The sequence below is a fragment of the Anser cygnoides genome, chromosome 3 (assembly GCF_040182565.1).
Source record: "Anser cygnoides isolate HZ-2024a breed goose chromosome 3, Taihu_goose_T2T_genome, whole genome shotgun sequence".
Classification (NCBI taxonomy): domain Eukaryota; kingdom Metazoa; phylum Chordata; class Aves; order Anseriformes; family Anatidae; genus Anser; species Anser cygnoides.
Window position 1 is genome coordinate 62789507 of NC_089875.1, and position 18061 is coordinate 62807567.

The 18061-nt window shown below is 50.5% G+C and overlaps 2 long non-coding RNA genes across 3 annotated transcripts; both read right to left on the reverse strand.

Annotated features, from left to right (window-relative positions):
- Positions 1-787: 787 nt before the first annotated feature.
- On the reverse strand, positions 788-6639 carry LOC136790452 (uncharacterized). 2 transcript variants are annotated; one of them, XR_010830385.1, is made up of 4 exons: positions 3172-6639; positions 2306-2417; positions 1219-1283; positions 788-1110 (listed from the first exon to the last, which is right to left on the reverse strand). It is a non-coding gene; the product is annotated as an uncharacterized lncRNA (long non-coding RNA). The 2 variants fall into 2 exon arrangements; XR_010830384.1 differs by lacking the exon at positions 3172-6639 and having other exon boundaries at positions 2306-2868.
- Positions 6640-7085: 446 nt separating this feature from the next.
- LOC106032427 (uncharacterized) lies at positions 7086-16375 on the reverse strand. The gene is made up of 4 exons (XR_001204844.3): positions 16041-16375; positions 15879-15950; positions 15363-15464; positions 7086-8092 (listed from the first exon to the last, which is right to left on the reverse strand). It is a non-coding gene; the product is annotated as an uncharacterized lncRNA (long non-coding RNA).
- Positions 16376-18061: the final 1686 nt, after the last annotated feature.

Consider the following 18061-nt stretch of genomic DNA (forward strand, 5'->3'; position numbering starts at 1 on the left):
TTCTAATATTGTCGTCTTAATGTGCTTATTACTACATTAATTATACGCATTAATATTATATAGATTATTTATATATATACTTATGTACATATATATAGGCAGGTTGTCTCAGTAATTAATTTTATAGTGTAAAAAATATGCATTTTTTTTTGTAGATGTAATTTATTCAGCCTTAGCTTATAAACACTGACTCATACCACAATTATTTTTTTTTTCTCCAAATCAAAGAGCAAAATACTAAGATGAATCTTTCCTCCAGGCAGACGGCTGCAGCCTAAAACAAATTCACCAGTAAGCTGTAGAGATACAGGTACTGATCTTCCTAAATGTTTTAACAGCCAGCATGGTGTCAGTACAATAGCATGCCTCATAGCCATTACCATGAGTTTCTTTTAATCTATATTTGTTAGTTGTGCTAGTTACCATGCAACAAGGGAACACTGAAGAAGTGGCGGCTTGTTATTGTTCTGAGTGATTTCCCATGGCACCGGTCCAAGTGTGACACGTCTCAGAGTCTGCTCCACCTTCAAGCTCACACCAGCAGCAAAGCGCTGCAAGCAGTCCCAGAGGGTGGGTGAAGGGTGCTGCTGGAGAAGCAGGAGAGGTGAGGAGGATGGAGAGTGTGCTGGCAGCTTCCCCTCATGTTAGACCAATGACCACCTGGTGTTAGTGTATGGGGTTCTGTAGCCCAGTCCCAGTGTTTTGAGGACAGACTGCTCACCCACGCCAGAGCTCTGGGAGTCAGTACCTCATCTTCACATTGCTTTGGGACTTCTCCCTTGCCGGAGCGCTCTCTAAGATTTTGGCTTTTCCCTGCTTTCCTTGGTATTAGAGCCTTACTCAAGACCCCAGGGCACCATGCCCTTGTATTTTCATTTCTGAGTATCTTTCAGCAGAGATGGAGGTGTGACGTTTTCAGTTTGCAAGGCCACATCCATGATGATGGCAGCAGACTGGATTCCTGCCCTAGATTTGGCCTTATATGCCAACAACACAAGTGTCTTCTGCTTGCTGTCTCACAGGCTGCTCCTGAAGACGAGTAGCTGATTAGCATTTGAACCCCAATATCAAGACTTGCTCCCTGTCACCAAGGTATTCATATCTCCCATCCTACAAGGAAATAGATTTCAAATTGCCACTTCCTCGGAATTTTCATCCGATGTATTTCAACTCAGCAGTTAAGATCCTTAGGATCCCAAATACCGGAGAGATACTTACCTGTAGTGTGAATGGAATATTGTTTAAAAGCTGTGTGTCAAATTCCTCAATCAGTGAAGACTTGTCTGGTAAGAAAAATATTACAGTCTCTTATTTTACAGAAGGGGAGGAAAAAAGCAACAAAAAAAAACCTCTATGTAAACTGTGAAGGAAAAAGTAAAATATCTAGTGAAGGACATTGCTATTTTCTGCAGGAAAAAGCGTCTCTAAATATTTTTCAGTGTGCTTCTCAATAAGTACTAGTCGGATGTCTATTATGCAATGAACTAGGCCTCCAGTAACATATTTTTAAGGCAGCTGTATGGCTTCACAGAGTCGTAAGTCATGGGCAGATTAAATGATCTAAGACGGTACTCATTTTTCCATTGCTCTCCTAGTAAACTATTGTTCTCTGAGCTATGTTTTTCCAGTGCTTTTTCTCAGCTCTGTTTAAAGGAATCAGACAACAGGGGCTCCCATTGTTTTCTCAGGAGATTATTCCAGAGCCAAAAATTCTCCTTAGATGTAATCAGTAGGAAATTTTTCATAATGTTATTGTGTTTTCTTGTAGCTCATGTTGTTAATTTCACTTATGCTTAAATCATACCTCTGTGATGTTTACACCCTCAAAAATGTTATATGCTTGCTGTAAAACATGTATGTATTCCCCGTTATATTTTTGGTCTTAAATTAGATCTGTATGAGTGGGTTCCTGTGGTTGCCTACAGCTCTCCTGGATTTAATAAAATAAAATCTGTGGTAAAATAGTGATCCACTAATAGGGATCCCTCAGAAAACAATTTCTCCTTGCTTTTTTTTTTTTCCTGGTCTTCTTTGAATTCCTTCCAAATTGCTTAATTTTTCTGCATTTTCTTTAAATCAAATGGCATTTTGCAGGTTAAAAATAAATATTTTTTGTTTTGTAACAAATATTGATGTACCAGTTTCTCCCAGTGAGGAGGAGGTTCTCAGGTACTTTGAGCTAAGAATACACGGAATAAAATTTTCTTATCTCACAGATAATCACCGTATTTTTCAAAGTGTTCCAACATACAGTCATTCACATTTTAGCTTGTAGGAAGTCACAGGAAAAATATAGAAAACTTACTCATGTTCATGCCAAAACTAAGGTAACTTCTGGTTTCCATCCATCTTCAGAGGTAGTGTTTACTATGACCAGCAAGCTACCACAGCCTTGCAGATAGTATACACTCAGTTTGCTGTACAAAACAAATGCTTTTTTAGTTAAACAATTTGACTGTAAGAAAACAAGCCTGTGAAAGCTCATTTTTACAAAACTAAAGAGTTCTTATAAAGAATATTCCTCAGTTCTTAAATAGATGTCTTTAAAAAAAATTTTACTGAAACTTCATTGAGTCAAAATGCACTATAGCTTCTTTCAGAGCACTGTGCAAAAGAGTTATTAGACTGCAGCACTTAGAGGTGCAGGATGTTAAAAGTACCTAATGAGTGTGGTATGCTAAAACCACCTCAGTTCCATTACACATTAGACAGTACTTGCTCCATCTGGCTGGCTCTCAAGCATCTGCTGTTGTCCCTTTTTGAACTACTGCTAAACAAAAAGAAGGAAAAGACTCTTTTCCACATTACATTCCACATTTCTCAGCTCAGATTTTTTCTTTCAAGATGCATATAATTCATTAGTCTGGAAGGTAAAATAAATGATATAAAAGAGGAAGCCTTTCAAGATGATGTAACTTGGGTTGTGGAGTAGGTCAGGACGGAGAGTCCCAGCCAGTGTGCAGAATAACTTGGGTGGTTGTCTTGTGCGAGGGCTATGAGGAAGAAGTAAGGAACCTTTACAGTACAGATATCTCAGCATAAGCTCTATTTGTGGGAATCAAATAATAAAATCACTGGTACCACATGTTATCCCCTCTATAGAGAGAAAATCCTTTAGAGAAAAAAAGGCCTAGCCTTTTCTAGCACTGCTTGGCTCCAGCCTTGTGATACCTCTTGCCTTCAGCCCACTTTGAGTCCATAGTTGGAAAACAAACTTTCGCCTTTCCCAGTAATAATGTTCTCCATGTATCTTGAGGTTGAGCTAAGAAAAAACATTGTTTATTGAGATATCATGGAAAAGAAACCAATGGAAAGAAGCATTTGCCGAATAATGGGATTGGGTCAGGATCTTATAAATTTGAAGCTTCCTTCATGAGTTTGTTGATAAGATGTCACCAAAAAATACAAAGATTTTCCATTCAAAGAACTGAAATATTTAAAGAATGTGTAAATTTAAGCTAATAACCACATCTGCCCATTACACCAATTGGAAATAAATCAACATTTCTAAAAGGTAACTCCTCTCATCCCCTCTACAGCCATCCAACAGGAGATGACTTGCCCTTTGAAGAGGTATCTATGCCTTTCTATTTATTTGTAAATGGAAGGTATTTACACAGTCTTTCTTCATGCTTTTGTCAACACAAATCCTTGGCACTAGAAGGGGAGGGAGAGATAATAGCAGTAGGTAGTGGGCAGTCAGAATTTCTGCTTTCTCTTATTTCTTTCCCTGATGAAGAAGCGCAGCTTTCAATATAAATGCATAGTTATAGCCAAATTTAACCTGAGCCACTTCACTATGCTTATCTGCTTTTTGGCAAAACACCTGACTAAACAGTAGAGCTTATTAAAAATATAATTGTCTGAAATAGCTTTCTAAAAAGATTTTAAATGTCTTTTTCAATAACTGTGCCTTCCTAAGCAGGTACAACTATTTGTATATGAACAGTTTCTCAGTCTTCAAACAAAAATATTGTATGATCCACGGTGCTATGGAGAAGGTGTATTTTATTATTTTGAGGGGGCAAGTATTTTTGAATATTGCAAAAGGTTAGCGTTTTGATTTGAGCCATGTGACAGGACTTCAGACATACTCTGAATGATGTTTATGTGGGCATCATAAATTCCTTAGGATTTTGTAAACTCCCTCGTCTGCCAGCCAGTTATTAACACGCACAGGTGTAAATCTTGCCTGCTCCTCCATAGAAGTAAAATGCCTCCATTTGCTGTCAGAAGTTACCACCATGCTATTGCTCAAAAGAAAAGCATGAATAGCAGAGGTGAAGTATGTCTCCCATGAGGCTTCCAGGAGAGTTTTCTTCACGGGATCTCTGTGACGAGAATAGGGAGAAGATAAAGCAGTGTGGTTCCCACATACAAAGATGCAACATTAGCCTGATATGTTTTACAAATTTGTTTTACATGGGAATGACTTTTAGGAAATAGTTGTTTTTAATAAAGAATAGGGAAAGAGGAATGAATTCTCCCAAAAAGCTCTAATCCAGTAACCATGAAGTCAGCAGTCATTTATGCCTAGATAAGATTCTAGCATCAAAACTGCAAGGCTACCTCAAACCCCAGGGATCTTCATATGCCAGATGAATCACATGTCTTCACTTATCATTTGGGAATGGAATGCCAGTAATGACTGCATTCAAGCAGTAAATACAAAATAAGTGCTTCAAGTTTCTACACCCTGAGTAATACCAGTGAGGCCAGACAGTATATTTGGACTTCCGAGTTTTGTGTGTGTGTGTGTGTGCATGTGTGTGCTGTCATACTCTTTCATTTTAAGTAGCAGGCTTCCACCATTGTCTTGTATGCAAATCCAGAGCTAAGTGAACTGAGGAGAACCATAGACTGTTTACACAGTACCCACAGTCTGCTTACTGAGGTGTAATGGTTTTAAAATGCTCTGGTAAGGAGCACACTGTGTTCTCTGCTGTCTAAATGTGCTGGAAAGCACACTGCATGTGTTGTCCTACCAGGTTTTGGTGATGTGAGCTCCGTGCCACTCTGCTGCAGGTGGATAACTTATAAGGCTCTCTTAGTACAGTAAAGACATGCAGTGGAAATGACTCATTTGAAAACCTGGAGCAAGTAGGGATGCAGAGAAGCAGGAGTTATGGTGAAGTTGTACTAATGAGGCAAAAATGGTGTAGTTTCATTACTTACACAGACATGCAGAAATTTACTCTTGAAATCTTGCCTGATTCATTGGTGTTTTCAATCCTGCTAATAGGGTTTACAGGAGAAATACTTTTAAATACTTTGATATTCCATGGAAAATTATATCATTCCACAGGGATATAAATTGATTGCATCTCTAGATCTTGGTAGGATGTACCAAGAGGAAAAGTTAGAACAAAGCCTGATCTGTTCTGGGATTCACAAAAAAAGAATAGGAATTTTGCCATTAAGTTCAGGAAAAGACATCTTCTTTGAACCTGAAATCTTTCTAATCACAGCACCTCCTTTACTAGGTAGTAAGTTATGGAGCTTGTGAGTGAAATACATTGTGTTCTGTTACTAAAGCTTCTTGCAACTTCATACAGTTGCCTGTTTTAATGTGTTAAGTAATTGGCAAAAATGTTTATTGTAGAATTTTTTTTACAATTAAATTTCATATGGAGGCCTGAATCAGCACAGTTTACCCACGTGGATTTCAAAAGGACCAAACAAAAATAGCGGTTGTGGTATTGGAAGCTGCAGGATGAGTGTCAGGAGTGGGTCTCTTTAATTAGCAAACCCCTTCATCATGGAATGTGGGGACCTCCCATATTCATGAACAGCTCTGAGGGGGATTTTCTACAGAAACAGCAGGAAGTAGAATGAAGTCAGAGGAAGAGCTATGACGAAAGCAAGGTCGGCAAGGATATTACTGACCAATCCAGACAACATGTTGGTGAAACAATGTAAATAACAATTTCAGGTAAGAAATCCTTCCCCAAATGTCTTTGGTCAACACCTGAGCTCAATCCAAACTTCCTTGGAGGTCCAAGAGAATTATTGCATTCTTCTCAGGCTTCTTCCTGTTTGTCTGCCACTGTCCTCCTAAGTTTTAGCCTGAATAGAGCCACTCAGAAATCATAGCATAAATTACAGAACACCATAATGGCACTGTCTCTCTTCTAGGGTACTACCTAATTTTCCAAACCCCAAAGGGTCCAAAAGCAACTTCAGCCAGCCAAGGGCCGCTCAAACAGGATCAGTTCTGATCCTAATGCACAGGTTCCCAAGAAGTCAAGCTGTCACTAAGAGCAAAGCAAGGGAGAGATGAGGCTTTGAGTTGCTGCTAGGCAAAGGCGTAGGCTACTTGCTGGCACTAAGACTGCTTGTAGCTGACATTGATAAAAGGAGGTTCTTGTCCTCGTGTGGGACTTCAACTTCCCGGACATATCCTGGACATGCAATACAGCTCAGAGGAAGCAGTCTAGGTTTCTGGAGAGCGTGGAAGATAGTTTCCTGACGCAGTTGGTTAGTGAGCCTACTAGGGGAGGTGCCCTGCTTGACCTTCTGTTCAAAAACAGAGAAGGACTGGTGGGAGATGTAGTGGTTGGGAGCTGTCTTGGGCAGAGTGACCATAAAATTGTAGACTTCTCTATTATTGGCGAAGTCAGGAGGGGGACCAGTAAAACTACTGTCCTGGACTTCCGGAGGGCAGACTTTGAGCTGTTCAGGACACTGGTTCGCGGAATCCCTTGGGAGGAGGTTCTGAAGGGCAGAGGAGTGCAAGAAGGCCGGGCACTCCTCAAGAAGGAAATATTAAAGGCTCAGGAGCGGTCTGTCCCCACGTGCCCAAAGATGAGCCGGTGTGGAAGAAGACCGGCCTGGCTGAACAGAGAGTTGTGGCTAGAGCTTAGGAAAAAAAGAGAGGGTTTATGATCTTTGGAAAAGAGGGCAGGCCACTCAGAAGGATTATAAGGATGTTGTAAGGATGTGTAGGGACAAAATTAGAAAGGCCAAAGCTCATCTGGAGCTCAATCGGGCTACTGCCGTTAAAGATAACAAAAAATGTTTTTATAAATACATAAACATCAAAAGGAGGACTAAGGAGAATCTCCATCCTTTACTGGATGCGGGGGGAAACTTAGTGACAAGAAATGAGGAAAAGGCTGAGGTGCTTAATGCCTTCTAAGCCTCAGTCTTTACCGGCAAGGCCGGTTGTTCTCTAGATACCCAGTACCCTGAGCTGGTGGAAGGGGATGGGGAGCAGGACGTGGCCCTCACAATCCACGAGGAAACGGTTGGTGACCTGCTACAGCACTTAGATGTATGCACGTTGATGGGGCTTGATGGAATCCACTCGAGGGTGCTGAGAGAACTGGCAGAGGAGCTGGCCAAGCCACTTTCCATCATTTATCAGCAGTCCTGGCTATCAGGGAAGGTCCCAGTCGACTGGCGGCTAGCAAATGTGATGCCCATCTACAAGAAGGGCCGGAAGGTTGACCCAGGAAACTATAGGCCTGTTAGTTTGACCTCAGTGCCAGGTAAGCTCATGGAGCAGATGATCTTGAGTGTCATCATGCAGTACTCGTAGGGCAACCAGGCGATCAGGCCCAGTCAGCACGGGTTTATGCAAACTACCGGTTGCTTCTGAGGTTTAAAAGTTAAAAGGTGTAAGCATCTGTTCAGGTGTAAGAAAAAGTGTGATCAGCTGTTTGAGTACAATTCTTATGTATACATGAACATTTTCCTCTCCAATTTCTAACTTGGAGTGCAACATTTTTCATCATACTCTTAGATCAGGATTCTGATTCTAACAATGGTTCCTTGTGCAAATCTCCAGAGAAGAGAGAAGTAAACCAGTCCTGACTGCTTTGAATGAGATGGAGATGGCAAACAAATGTAAGTAAAGAAAATAAACCTATAGGACTGTTTTCAAGTAAATGTCATTATCCAATACCTTTAAATTGGTAGAATCCTAGAAAGTTAATTGATGTAAACTCAGGTTGCATCACTGAATTTGAAGTAGTAAGATACACTTGCACCATTGCAGAGCCTCAGTCACAGTTTAAATGGGCACTACCCCTAACTTCACAAGAATGAAAAAGAGAAGCATATCTTTATACCTTGTCAGCTACCGGCAGACCTAGAGAAAGAAAAAACAAATGTTGTTAAAATTAAAAAATGTTTTCTTCGGACATTTAACTGAATATGTAATACTGAGTAGTAACCAGACAAAAAATGAAAGAGAAGATGAAACAGTAAAAGGTACTTGCATGAATTCAACTACAATGTAATTGACAACAACCACAATCTGCAATGATTTATAAGTCCCTTACACCATTCACCCTTAAGACAGAAAAATGGGATTCCCATATTCTATAATGGGAGTGCAATCCCTCTCACAATACGAGAATCTGAGGTACGTGCCTGAGTACTGAAAAAACTTTAGACTAGGCAGCACGGAAGTTAACTGAGAAGGGAGGATGACTCTCTGGATGTTCATGTAAGGGAAAGGAAATTGAGATTTTAGTCCTAGGAGACAATTTTTAGAGAATGGCTGGGAAGACGATCTTTTCAAGCCAGAGACCATTCCAGCATCTTCAAAGCTAAATAAACAGTTCACTGCTTGGTTAGGGGACCAGAGCTCTGGGGACCAGAGCTCTGGGGACCAGGGGGACCAGAGCTCTGGGGACCAGAGCTCTGGGGACCAGAGCTCTGGGGACCAGAGCTCTGGGGACCAGAGCTCTGGGGACCAGAGCTCTGGGGACCAGAGCTCTGGGGACCAGAGCTCTGGGGACCAGAGCTCTGGGGACCAGAGCTCTGGGGACCAGAGCTGGGGACCAGAGGGGACCAGAGCTCTGGGGACCAGAGCTCTGGGGACCAGAGCTCTGGGGACCAGAGCTCTGGGGACCAGAGCTCTGGGGACCAGAGCTCTGGGGACCAGAGCTCTGGGGACCAGAGCTCTGGGGACCAGAGCTCTGGGGACCAGAGCTCTGGGGACCAGAGCTCTGGGGGACCAGAGCTCTGGGGACCAGAGCTCTGGGGACCAGAGCTCTGGGGACCAGAGCTCTGGGGACCAGAGCTCTGGGGACCAGAGCTCTGGGGACCAGAGCTCTGGGGACCAGAGCTCTGGGGACCAGAGCTCTGGGGACCAGAGCTCTGGGGACCAGAGCTCTGGGGACCAGAGCTCTGGGGACCAGAGCTCTGGGGACCAGAGCTCTGGGGACCAGAGCTCTGGGGACCAGAGCTCTGGGGACCAGAGCTCTGGGGACCAGAGCTCTGGGGACCAGAGCTCTGGGGACCAGAGCTCTGGGGACCAGAGCTCTGGGGACCAGAGCTCTGGGGACCAGAGCTCTGGGGACCAGAGCTCTGGGGACCAGAGCTCTGGGGACCAGAGCTCTGGGGACTGGGGACCAGAGAGCTCTGGGGACCAGAGCTCTGGGGACCAGAGACCAGAGCTCTGGGGACCAGAGCTCTGGGGACCAGAGCTCTGGGGACCAGAGCTCTGGGGACCAGAGCTCTGGGGACCAGAGCTCTGGGGACCAGAGCTCTGGGGACCAGAGCTCTGGGGACCAGAGCTCTGGGGACCAGAGCTCTGGGGACCAGAGCTCTGGGGACCAGAGCTCTGGGGACCAGAGCTCTGGGGACCAGAGCTCTGGGGACCAGAGCTCTGGGGACCAGAGCTCTGGGGACCAGAGCTCTGGGGACCAGAGCTCTGGGGACCAGAGCTCTGGGGACCAGAGCTCTGGGGACCAGAGCTCTGGGGACCAGAGCTCTGGGGACCAGAGCTCTGGGGACCAGAGCTCTGGGGACCAGAGCTCTGGGGACCAGAGCTCTGGGGACCAGAGCTCTGGGGACCAGAGCTCTGGGGACCAGAGCTCTGGGGACCAGAGCTCTGGGGACCAGAGCTCTGGGGACCAGAGCTCTGGGGACCAGAGCTCTGGGGACCAGAGCTCTGGGGACCAGAGCTCTGGGGACCAGAGCTCTGGGGACCAGAGCTCTGGGGACCAGAGCTCTGGGGACCAGAGCTCTGGGGACCAGAGCTCTGGGGACCAGAGCTCTGGGGACCAGAGCTCTGGGGACCAGAGCTCTGGGGACCAGAGCTCTGGGGACCAGAGCTCTGGGGACCAGAGCTCTGGGGACCAGAGCTCTGGGGACCAGAGCTCTGGGGACCAGAGCTCTGGGGACCAGAGCTCTGGGGACCAGAGCTCTGGGGACCAGAGCTCTGGGGACCAGAGCTCTGGGGACCAGAGCTCTGGGGACCAGAGCTCTGGGGACCAGAGCTCTGGGGACCAGAGCTCTGGGGACCAGAGCTCTGGGGACCAGAGCTCTGGGGACCAGAGCTCTGGGGACCAGAGCTCTGGGGACCAGAGCTCTGGGGACCAGAGCTCTGGGGACCAGAGCTCTGGGGACCAGAGCTCTGGGGACCAGAGCTCTGGGGACCAGAGCTCTGGGGACCAGAGCTCTGGGGACCAGAGCTCTGGGGACCAGAGCTCTGGGGACCAGAGCTCTGGGGACCAGAGCTCTGGGGACCAGAGCTCTGGGGACCAGAGCTCTGGGGACCAGAGCTCTGGGGACCAGAGCTCTGGGGACCAGAGCTCTGGGGACCAGAGCTCTGGGGACCAGAGCTCTGGGGACCAGAGCTCTGGGGACCAGAGCTCTGGGGACCAGAGCTCTGGGGACCAGAGCTCTGGGGACCAGAGCTCTGGGGACCAGAGCTCTGGGGACCAGAGCTCTGGGGACCAGAGCTCTGGGGACCAGAGCTCTGGGGACCAGAGCTCTGGGGACCAGAGCTCTGGGGACCAGAGCTCTGGGGACCAGAGCTCTGGGGACCAGAGCTCTGGGGACCAGAGCTCTGGGGACCAGAGCTCTGGGGACCAGAGCTCTGGGGACCAGAGCTCTGGGGACCAGAGCTCTGGGGACCAGAGCTCTGGGGACCAGAGCTCTGGGGACCAGAGCTCTGGGGACCAGAGCTCTGGGGACCAGAGCTCTGGGGACCAGAGCTCTGGGGACCAGAGCTCTGGGGACCAGAGCTCTGGGGACCAGAGCTCTGGGGACCAGAGCTCTGGGGACCAGAGCTCTGGGGACCAGAGCTCTGGGGACCAGAGCTCTGGGGACCAGAGCTCTGGGGACCAGAGCTCTGGGGACCAGAGCTCTGGGGACCAGAGCTCTGGGGACCAGAGCTCTGGGGACCAGAGGGGACCAGAGCTCTGGGGACCAGAGCTCTGGGGACCAGAGCTCTGGGGACCAGAGCTCTGGGGACCAGAGCTCTGGGGACCAGAGCTCTGGGGACCAGAGCTCTGGGGACCAGAGCTCTGGGGACCAGAGGGGACCAGAGCTCTGGGGACCAGAGCTCTGGGGACCAGAGCTCTGGGGACCAGAGCTCTGGGGACCAGAGCTCTGGGGACCAGAGCTCTGGGGACCAGAGCTCTGGGGACCAGAGGGGACCAGAGCTCTGGGGACCAGAGCTCTGGGGACCAGAGCTCTGGGGACCAGAGCTCTGGGGACCAGAGCTCTGGGGACCAGAGCTCCAGAGCTCTGGGGACCAGAGCTCTGGGGACCAGAGCTCTGGGGACCAGAGCTCTGGGGACCAGAGCTCTGGGGACCAGAGCTCTGGGGACCAGAGCTCTGGGGACCAGAGCTCTGGGGGAGCTCTGGGGACCAGAGCTCTGGGGACCAGAGCTCTGGGGACCAGAGCTCTGGGGACCAGAGCTCTGGGGACCAGAGCTCTGGGGACCAGAGCTCTGGGGACCAGAGCTCTGGGGACCAGAGCTCTGGGGACCAGAGCTCTGGGGACCAGAGCTCTGGGGACCAGAGCTCTGGGGACCAGAGCTCTGGGGACCAGAGCTCTGGGGACCAGAGCTCTGGGGACCAGAGCTCTGGGGACCAGAGCTCTGGGGACCAGAGCTCTGGGGACCAGAGCTCTGGGGACCAGAGCTCTGGGGACCAGAGCTCTGGGGACCAGAGCTCTGGGGACCAGAGCTCTGGGGACCAGAGCTCTGGGGACCAGAGCTCTGGGGACCAGAGCTCTGGGACCAGAGCTCTGGGGACCAGAGCTCTGGGGACCAGAGCTCTGGGGACCAGAGCTCTGGGGACCAGAGCTCTGGGGACCAGAGCTCTGGGGACCAGAGCTCTGGGGACCAGAGCTCTGGGGACCAGAGCTCTGGGGACCAGAGCTCTGGGGACCAGAGCTCTGGGGACCAGAGCTCTGGGGACCAGAGCTCTGGGGACCAGAGCTCTGGGGACCAGAGCTCTGGGGACCAGAGCTCTGGGGACCAGAGCTCTGGGGACCAGAGCTCTGGGGACCAGAGCTCTGGGGACCAGAGCTCTGGGGACCAGAGCTCTGGGGACCAGAGCTCTGGGGACCAGAGCTCTGGGGACCAGAGCTCTGGGGACCAGAGCTCTGGGGACCAGAGCTCTGGGGACCAGAGCTCTGGGGACCAGAGCTCTGGGGACCAGAGCTCTGGGGACCAGAGCTCTGGGGACCAGAGCTCTGGGGACCAGAGCTCTGGGGACCAGAGCTCTGGGGACCAGAGCTCTGGGGACCAGAGCTCTGGGGACCAGAGCTCTGGGGACCAGAGCTCTGGGGACCAGAGCTCTGGGGACCAGAGCTCTGGGGACCAGAGCTCTGGGGACCAGAGCTCTGGGGACCAGAGCTCTGGGGACCAGAGCTCTGGGGACCAGAGCTCTGGGGACCAGAGCTCTGGGGACCAGAGCTCTGGGGACCAGAGCTCTGGGGACCAGAGCTCTGGGGACCAGAGCTCTGGGGACCAGAGCTCTGGGGACCAGAGCTCTGGGGACCAGAGCTCTGGGGACCAGAGCTCTGGGGACCAGAGCTCTGGGGACCAGAGCTCTGGGGACCAGAGCTCTGGGGACCAGAGCTCTGGGGACCAGAGCTCTGGGGACCAGAGCTCTGGGGACCAGAGCTCTGGGGACCAGAGCTCTGGGGACCAGAGCTCTGGGGACCAGAGCTCTGGGGACCAGAGCTCTGGGGACCAGAGCTCTGGGGACCAGAGCTCTGGGGACCAGAGCTCTGGGGACCAGAGCTCTGGGGACCAGAGCTCTGGGGACCAGAGCTCTGGGGACCAGAGCTCTGGGGACCAGAGCTCTGGGGACCAGAGCTCTGGGGACCAGAGCTCTGGGGACCAGAGCTCTGGGGACCAGAGCTCTGGGGACCAGAGCTCTGGGGACCAGAGCTCTGGGGACCAGAGCTCTGGGGACCAGAGCTCTGGGGACCAGAGCTCTGGGGACCAGAGCTCTGGGGACCAGAGCTCTGGGGACCAGAGCTCTGGGGACCAGAGCTCTGGGGACCAGAGCTCTGGGGACCAGAGCTCTGGGGACCAGAGCTCTGGGGACCAGAGCTCTGGGGACCAGAGCTCTGGGGACCAGAGCTCTGGGGACCAGAGCTCTGGGGACCAGAGCTCTGGGGACCAGAGCTCTGGGGACCAGAGCTCTGGGGACCAGAGCTCTGGGGACCAGAGCTCTGGGGACCAGAGCTCTGGGGACCAGAGCTCTGGGGACCAGAGCTCTGGGGACCAGAGCTCTGGGGACCAGAGCTCTGGGGACCAGAGCTCTGGGGACCAGAGCTCTGGGGACCAGAGCTCTGGGGACCAGAGCTCTGGGGACCAGAGCTCTGGGGACCAGAGCTCTGGGGACCAGAGCTCTGGGGACCAGAGCTCTGGGGACCAGAGCTCTGGGGACCAGAGCTCTGGGGACCAGAGCTCTGGGGACCAGAGCTCTGGGGACCAGAGCTCTGGGGACCAGAGCTCTGGGGACCAGAGCTCTGGGGACCAGAGCTCTGGGGACCAGAGCTCTGGGGACCAGAGCTCTGGGGACCAGAGCTCTGGGGACCAGAGCTCTGGGGACCAGAGCTCTGGGGACCAGAGCTCTGGGGACCAGAGCTCTGGGGACCAGAGCTCTGGGGACCAGAGCTCTGGGGACCAGAGCTCTGGGGACCAGAGCTCTGGGGACCAGAGCTCTGGGGACCAGAGCTCTGGGGACCAGAGCTCTGGGGACCAGAGCTCTGGGGACCAGAGCTCTGGGGACCAGAGCTCTGGGGACCAGAGCTCTGGGGACCAGAGCTCTGGGGACCAGAGCTCTGGGGACCAGAGCTCTGGGGACCAGAGCTCTGGGGACCAGAGCTCTGGGGACCAGAGCTCTGGGGACCAGAGCTCTGGGGACCAGAGCTCTGGGGACCAGAGCTCTGGGGACCAGAGCTCTGGGGACCAGAGCTCTGGGGACCAGAGCTCTGGGGACCAGAGCTCTGGGGACCAGAGCTCTGGGGACCAGAGCTCTGGGGACCAGAGCTCTGGGGACCAGAGGGGACCAGAGCTCTGGGGACCAGAGCTCTGGGGACCAGAGCTCTGGGGACCAGAGCTCTGGGGACCAGAGCTCTGGGGACCAGAGCTCTGGGGACCAGAGCTCTGGGGACCAGAGCTCTGGGGACCAGAGCTCTGGGGACCAGAGCTCTGGGGACCAGAGCTCTGGGGACCAGAGCTCTGGGGACCAGAGCTCTGGGGACCAGAGCTCTGGGGACCAGAGCTCTGGGGACCAGAGCTCTGGGGACCAGAGCTCTGGGGACCAGAGCTCTGGGGACCAGAGCTCTGGGGACCAGAGCTCTGGGGACCAGAGCTCTGGGGACCAGAGCTCTGGGGACCAGAGCTCTGGGGACCAGAGCTCTGGGGACCAGAGCTCTGGGGACCAGAGCTCTGGGGACCAGAGCTCTGGGGACCAGAGCTCTGGGGACCAGAGCTCTGGGGACCAGAGCTCTGGGGACCAAGAGCTCTGGGGACCAGAGAGAGCTCTGGGGACCAGAGCTCTGGGGACCAGAGCTCTGGGGACCAGAGCTCTGGGGACCAGAGCTCTGGGGACCAGAGCTCTGGGGACCAGAGCTCTGGGGACCAGAGCTCTGGGGACCAGAGCTCTGGGGACCAGAGCTCTGGGGACCAGAGCTCTGGGGACCAGAGCTCTGGGGACCAGAGCTCTGGGGACCAGAGCTCTGGGGACCAGAGCTCTGGGGACCAGAGCTCTGGGGACCAGAGCTCTGGGGACCAGAGCTCTGGGGACCAGAGGGCTGAGCAATCCTAGCTCCCTCAGCCGCTCCTCGTAAGCCTTGTTCTCCAGACCCATCACCAGCTTTGTCTCTTTTCTCTGGACTCTTCGAGCACCTGCATGTCCTTTATGTCCAGCACTGCCCACTCCAATTTGGAGCAGAAATCTTCCCAGAAAACCCCGTTTTCCTTTTTTTTTTTTTCCCCCCCTTGCAGCTCACGTCCCGGTACATCTAGCTTTCCTGGTAGATTGTTCATCTATTTTTCTCCTGTCCTCCCCGTCATCACATCGGTAAAACCACTGTGTGGCACCACTGCCTGTGTACCCAGTCTGTTATTTTCCTTGCACAGAAGGATGCTTACCCCGATAGCTGAGACACTTATTTGTACAGGTGGGGACGAAGATCAATTGTATTTAAGTTGGTGGTCCTCTTCCGAAAGTTCCTCCACAGCTGAGACCCAGGCCTGTAGGGAAGAGGAGAAACTTTCTCCCTTCTGCTTTTCACTTACATATTGTGAAAACAGCATTTCTTTCATGAACAGCACCTTCTCACTATTTCCACTTAATGGAACTAACTATCATGCTACCCATATCTATCCACATCTTTTGCCTTCGGGTAAGTAGAAACATTTGAATTCGCATTATGGCACCTATTTTAAAACAGCCTGTTGTTCAATCTTACCAAATACTTAAGAATGTTCTTCAAAGTCAGGCTTACCTGTATGCACTTGAGCTTCTGAGTTTTTTTGTTTTGTTTTTTTTAAGGGATGGGAAAGGAGCTTAGAATCCACCTAAGTAATTTCTCTGAAAACAGACAAGGTGAAGAAAGTACTCAAACTCCTCAACGTTAAACAACCGTAGAGCCCAGAAACACTTACCTGCTGGCTTCTAAACTTGAATGATTTCCAAACTGCTTCACAGTGAAGTAGTACCACCAGCGTTTTACTGTACTGAGAAGGCACCACCAATGTAACTAGCTCATAGAGTCTCTAAAACTATTTCACAGAAAAGGTAGAAAACACAAAGAAAAAGCAACCTACTAGTGAACACTGAGTCCATTCCACCACAAGAGAAAAGCACCCCCAGAGAACCCAAGCCTCAAACTCCCCTAGTGAGGCAACTCCCCATAGCTCCTCAGGCTTCCTATATAGCAAAGGTCAAATGATCCACACCTGGCAGATTTCACTTAACAACGGTAGAGCCAAGAGACCTTGTGGAATAGGCTCATCTACCTGGCTTCTTATCACTAGTAGAAATAACCTGACAAAGGGCTTAGTGGTTGGAGTTGACCTAATGAATTAACTACAAAAGCTGCACAAGGGTCATATTTCTGTTAGTTATTCTGTGAGGAAAATTAGTACAGAGCCTGTTAAAAAAATAAATAAAAATAAATAAAATAAATAAATAAAAGAAAAAAGAAAATGACCTTAAAGACAAAATTGCTATCATAGATTTTCACCTGTCTAGTCATGACAGATAAAGAATGTAGCAATCAGAATTCCTTTTCTTGACATTAATGTTATTTAAATTTGCTTTTCTGAGATCTCTTCTTTATGCAGGGCTTTTCAAAATCTAGCCCCATAACCTCTGACTACGGTATTTACTTCGGCTGCATATAAACTATCACATATAAATGCCAGGATCCAGATCCTCACTCACTATTCAGGTCAAGGACTGGGCTGAAAGTTTTGGCTTTAGTTTGGTTACAAGCCTACATTGCTGTTTTCTGTCAGGTCATGGGAAGAAGATTGGCTGGCTTGGGGGAGCTTATGTAGACATGGCTTTTAGGCGGCAGCCAAAGTGTTCCTCTAGATCTGGAAGTCTGAAGATGGTTGGAAAAGCCATCTGAGTGGTCTGAGTGGTTAGAAAGCTGCCTGGTAGAGAAGGACCTGGGAGTATTGGTTGATAGTCGGCTGAATATGAGCCAGCAGTGTGCCCAGGTGGCCAAGAAGGCCAACAGCATCCTGGCTTGCATAAGAAGCGGTGTGGCCAGCAGGTCTAGGGAGGTGATTGTCCCCCTGTACTCGGCTCTGGTGAGGCTACACCTCGAGTACTGTGTTCAGTTTTGGGCCCCTCACTACAAGAAGGACATCGAGGTGCTCGAGAGAGTCCAGAGAAGGGCAACGAAGCTGGTGAGGGGTCTGGAGAACAAGGCTTACGAGGAGCGGCTGAGGGAGCTGGGATTGTTCAGCCTGGAGAAGAGGAGGGTCAGGGGCAACCTTATCGCTCTCTACAGGTACCTTAAAGGAGGCTGTGGCGAGGTGGGGGTTGGTCTATTCTCCCACGTGCCTGGTGACAGGACGAGGGGGAATGGGCTAAAGTTGCGCCAGGGGAGGTTTAGGTTGGATATTAGGAAGAACTTCTTTACTGAAAGGGTTGTTAGGCATTGGAATGGGCTGCCCAGGGAGGTGGTTGAGTCACCACCCCTGGAGGTCTTTAAAAGATGTTTAGATGTAGAGCTTAGTGATATGGTTTAGTGGAGGGCTTGTTAGTGTTAGGTCAGAGATTAGACTCGGTGATCTTGAAGGTCTCTTCCCACCTAGATGATTCTGTGATTCTGTGAGGCATTTGGAGCAAGGGGAGATTAGATGGAGGCATAGGCTGGGAAATTAACTTAGAAAAGTCTCTGTTTCTGATGGCAGTACAGGTTCACTCTCTCCAGCATGGTCCTGCTTCTGGTCATGCCTTGCCATGAGGATGCTCTGTGCTTGGACAACCCACTCAACCAGCTGGCCTAGCCTGAGGGAAGAGGTGCAGACCACCTTGCATTTGGTGTTGTTTCACATAACCAAGTTTAGAAAGTCCTGGATATAAAAGCTTCACTTGCCCCAAAAGGCTGGCACAGGAACATCTACAACTGACACCTGTTTCAAGCACAGGAAACCTCACAGCAGCCCTGTTAGAGCCTCTGAATCTTTGTGACTATCTAACTCATGTTCCATGGGGATTTCAGTGGTTTTTGGTGTTGATCCTGAATCCTCATGCTTAAGAGAAGTCTAAGGAAACTGGATTTACATGGAGTCATAAGTATTCCCCTCAACCTGCTTTTATTGAAAGAAAT